This window comes from the organism of the source record quoted next, unplaced genomic scaffold, assembly GCF_019419815.1.
Source record: "Pyrus x bretschneideri cultivar Hongxiangsu unplaced genomic scaffold, Pyrus_bretschneideri_v1 Contig59, whole genome shotgun sequence".
NCBI classification, from domain to species: Eukaryota; Viridiplantae; Streptophyta; class Magnoliopsida; order Rosales; family Rosaceae; genus Pyrus; species Pyrus x bretschneideri.
The window spans coordinates 358903-364112 of NW_025999797.1; the positions used below are offsets into that span (position 1 = coordinate 358903).

Here is a 5210-nt window from a genome sequence, read left to right on the forward strand (position 1 = left end):
TTTTTGATACATCCCTTCCGTAGAAAGGAACAAAATTTTTATTCCAAACTCAGATTACAAACCAAAGGCCCATATACACATAAAAACAAAACAAAACAAAACAAGGGCCACCACAACAAACTCAAAAGGGCCCAACAACGGCCCAAAGCTAGAAACAATTGTAAGAGAAAATTGAACTTCGTATTTCTTGAGTTGAAAATTTTAGAGTGTCTCACTTTTCCACAGTTTCCCCTGTTTCCAATCTATTGTTGTTTTGGGAAAGTGGCAAAGATGGTCCGAAATCAAATTCCAGTTGGTGAACTGAGCAAAATCTAATAGCGACGACGTACTGAAAAACTGTTCAATTCATTGCAGCAATTGGGTGAAAAATGATCATTTCGACCAATTTCCGTAGTTTTTTTTTTCTGTTGTAATAAATTTTAGATTGAGACTTTTGTGAGTTTTTCTGATTTTGGTGCTGGGTTTTTGTGTTAAGAGTCGAGGAATGAGTGGAAGAGCAGATGGCCTTTTTGGAGGGGCTGGTCTCGGAACAGTATTCAATATGCTGTATGACGTCCTCAAGGAGCTCACCACCGAGAATGTAATGTTTAAGCCCCTCCTCAAAGACATCAAATCCAGTTTAGACTCTTTGCAACCATTGTTGTTAGATATAGAAAAATCCAACAAGATATTGGATCTTGCGGATGTGGAACTAGAAAACTTAAAACAACACTTGGAGAAGGGCATAAAGCTCCTTCAAAAGTGCGGAAAGATTAGCTGGTGGCGCGTGTACAAAAGGTACAAGTACGCCACCAAGCTGACTGGATGGGATGAATCTCTTCAACGACTTTTGGAAGTACTAAAAGTTCAGGAAATAAAGGATGTGAATGACAACTCAGTTTCGGTGAAGAGTGTAGAGAAGTTGGTCAGCAGAATTGAATCGAATCTGGTGATACCAAAAAAACCCGACAGTGAAGCTTGGTGTGCAGTACCTGAACTTCCGCCAGTTGTGGTTGGATTGGATTTTCCTCTGAATGAATTGAAGAGGAAGCTTCTGAAGGACGAAAATGTGTCAATGGTTGTGCTGACTGCTCCCGGAGGATGTGGGAAAACCACTTTGGCTAGAAAGTTTTGTCAAGACAAGGATGTCAAAGGTATCATATGTTATAAGTTAGCACTCCAAATTGTATGTGTTTTTTTTTTCCCTTTTTACACCTACGGCATATTTAAATGACGCCTCAATGACAGATTTATTATGTTTTCTTTGGATAGATACATTCATGGATAATATCTTCTTCATCACGGTTTCAAAAAAGCCTAAATTGGAAAATATTGTACAAGATCTATATCAACGAAAGGGTTTTGAGCTACCTACTTTCCAAAACGAAGTTAGTACAGTGACGTGGCTGCAAAGTTTTCTGAAGGAAGAAGGGCATAGTCCTTTACTGATTGTCCTGGATGATGTTTGGTCTGGATCAGAATCCCTTGTGGAGAAGTTTGATCAATTCAAAACGGAAAACTACAAGTTTTTGGTGACATCTAGGTCTGAGTTTCAGGGATATGGTTCCCCTTATTATTTGCAATTATTGGATCATGACAATGCGATGAAACTTTTTCATCATTCAGCATCCCTTGGAGATAAGGGCTCTCATATTCCAAAATATATTCCAGAAAAGGTAATTTTAGTTGCAACTTGCAATGCATAACATGTATAGTCAAAAGTTAGTTGACTTGGTTTTCGAAAATTATCCAGGACTTATCTTCACTTTACACAAAGCATCCACAATCGAGGGAGTGAACACATCCATTTACCATATAAGTCTGTGGGTAATCATGCATTTAAGCATGCATACTTGTGAACTAAAACTGAAATTAGAATAAACAAATGTAGATAGTTACCATTTTCTCATCTTAGAAACTTGAATTTGACGCTACAACTTAAAAGGTAGTTGACTTCGTTTCAGTAAATTATCCTGCAGATAGTTGAGCGTTGCAAGGGATTTCCTCTTGCTATTACAGTGGTGGGCAGATCGCTTTGCGGGGAGCCTATAGAGATGTGGCAAAAAAGAGTACTTGAATGGTCTAAAGGTTTTTCTATTCTTGATTTAGAGACTGAATTGCTTTTTTGCCTTGAATGAAGCTTGGATACCTTGGATAGAGAAATGGTGTCCATTAGGGAATGTTTTTTAGGCTTAGGTTCATTTCCGGAAGACCAAAGAATCCCGGCTGCTGCCCTCATTGATATCGGGGCAGAGTTATATGATCTAGATACATATACAGAGTGCATTGCAAACCTCTACGAGCTCACCAAACGAAGTCTAGCTAATCTTGTTATTACTAGGTGTGCATGCTTATTATTTTCTCTTGTATGATATTTTCGCTCTATTTTGCCCTTTATATTCACAACTTGTTGCTGCTAATAACTTGTTATTGCAATATGTTGGTTGAAAGAAATATCTTCTAAGAAACTTAGTTTTGATCACGACTAGGAAGGACAAGATGGAGGGGGATGGGTACTATAGTGAGCACTTTGTTACCCAGCATGATGTTCTTAGGGAGCTGGCTATCTACAACACAAAAAAATGACCGGTAGAACATAGAAAAAGACTGATTGTTGACATATGTGGAGATAATCTTCCAAAATGGTGGAGAGAACAGAAGCATCAGCCGATGAAGGCCCGCTTATTATCCATAACAACTGGTTGTTCCATCTCTCCCTTTTTCTTTAGCAATTATGTCGACATGCACAAATAAATAGTCATTCTTGCATGTGTTCGCGCACGTGAACGTAAGTCTTAATAGTAATTTCATTTTAGTTTCTCCTCCCCACACTCACAGTTGTTACTTTGCAGACGAAGGGTTTTCAACAAAATGGCACAACATGCAAGTGCCAGAAGCTGAGGTTTTAGTCTTGAATTTCCAGACAAAGAACTATACCTTACCTGACTCCGTGGTGAACTTGGATGAGTTGAAGGCTGTGATAGTCACAAATTATGGTTTCTTACCTGCTGAATTGAGTAACTTCCAACTTTTGAGCTCGTTACCAAATCTTAAGAGAATCAGATTAGAACGCATCTCATTGTCTTCCATAACCAAGAACCCCATACAGTTGGTGAGTTTGAAGAAGATATCCCTGTTCATGTGTAACATTGGTCAAGCTTTCAATAACTGTTACATCTCAATCTAATCGGCATTCCCGAATCTTGAAGAAATGAACATCGACTATTGCAGCGATTTAATTGAATTGCCTGCCAAGCTTTGTGATCTTAGTAAACTAAAGAAGCTCGGTGTCACTAATTGTCATAAGCTATGTGCCTTACCTGAAGGGATAGGAAAGTTGGAAAATTTAGAAATGTTGAGGCTAACATCCTGCACAGAACTGTCAAAGCTTCCAACCTCGATGAAGAACCTTGGAAAGGTAGACTTTCTCGACATATCTGACTGCTTCAGCATCAAGATGCTGCCCGAAGACATTGGTGAAATGCGTAGTTTAAGAAAGATCAACATGGGACAATGCTCAAGGTTGCAAGAGCTGCCTCCATCAGTCGTGGATCTGAAGCAGTTAGAGGAAGTGGTTTGTGATGAAGAGACAAAATACTTATGGGAATCTTTCTCGTCGTTTCTTAACAACGTAAGGATAATTGTTGCCAAAGAGAATATCAACCTAAACTGGCTCCACAAGACTCAGTTCTGATACCTGTGTTTCCTCAGTGAACGTTGCTCTTCAACCTCTCTGACTTGTGTTTCAGTGTCTTCCTATTTTAGGCTATTTCCCATCTCCTTTTCAGTTTTAGCCTTTTGGTTTGTAAATAGTAGTGTGAGATATTGCAGGGTAAAATCAATGTTGTTAACTGAGCAGTATGTTGACAACTTCAAGAAATTTCCAAAACTTTGTGAAATTTAAAGGGAAGTTTAATGTGAATGGTGTTTTATCACAGGATAAATGTGGTGTGTGTTTTTAATGGGACTTTTTAAACTCTACTCTAACATAGTTTCACAATCAATTCCTTTACACAGTTTCTCGACCATTTGGTTTCAAAGTCTGTATGTGTAATTGAACACAACAATCTGATTCATGCTCTCCCAAAATAAATTTTATAAGTAACAGGAACCAAAAGAAAAGGTTGAAGAGTCTCCATAAGATAAGAACTTTCATGTCAAGTGTTAATCTCGTCGTCGGTAAGTTTCTCTAGCATCTATACTCACATCTGCCGGTTAAGTTTTAGAACTGCGTTCACATATAATTTGAGTTCATTGTCAAATCTAGAGGAATTGATTGTTATTAACTATTGCAATGAATCGGTCTTAAACTATGGTTTCCAATTCCAACCAATACATTTGATTAGTTCAAACAAGGAAAAAAAAAAAGCACTATTTGATTAGTCTCGTTCAATACCCTAAAAAATGTTGTTCTTGTAGTTACTTGATCAACTAGAATTTACTTTCTTGTTCAAACTTTGAATAGTAGAAACTAATAAAGAACGGGCCATATTTCCTTTCTTTTAAAAGTTGTTCTAATGATAATATTTAGATAAAACAATTGGCTTTTCACATAGATGTGGTCATTGACAAAGTAAATGAATAACATTGTAATTTGGATGAAAATACACAAATTCGATACTTTAATTAGATCCATTATAATTTAAATGAAGATAAACAAATTTATTATTTTGAGAGAAGAGCACAATAGAAATTCCACAACTAAGAATCGATCAGAGCATGCCAATCCTTTAATAAGCCGACTTGACTTTGTAATGGGAAGGACACAAAGAAATTTCACAGCTAAAAATTAATCAGATCATGACAATTAGGTAGATGATGGTATTCTTTTCTCCAAATGGACTCTTGAAGTATTTTTATGTAAAACTTATAGTTTTGAAACAAATAATTGTACATTAGAAAAGATAGCTCATGTTTTCACTAAAAAAGAGAGCTGATTTTTATTAATCAACTTTTGTTTTTTTCCCTCTTATAGAGATGTGCGTCCCATATTTTGAAATTTTTTAATATATTGTTCTTTAAATATATTTGAGACTCTTAGGAAGTTACAGATCAAAAATTCGGTAAAAATTTTTTTCAGATAAAGTTACCGAGGTTTGTTGACCCTACGGTTGGCCACGTCAGCTAAGAGTTGACTTTTTTATCAACATGTATCGAATCGTTTTTAAACACTAAAATATGTATTATTAGAGATTAAGTAGGGCATAGTGGGCCTTTCTTGATTAGCGAGC

The 5210-nt window shown here is 36.7% G+C and overlaps 1 pseudogene; it reads left to right on the plus strand.

The window, feature by feature from the left end:
• The first annotated feature begins 236 nt into the window (after positions 1–236).
• Positions 237–3912, plus strand: LOC125471180 (annotated as a pseudogene).
• The last annotated feature ends 1298 nt before the right edge of the window (positions 3913–5210 follow it).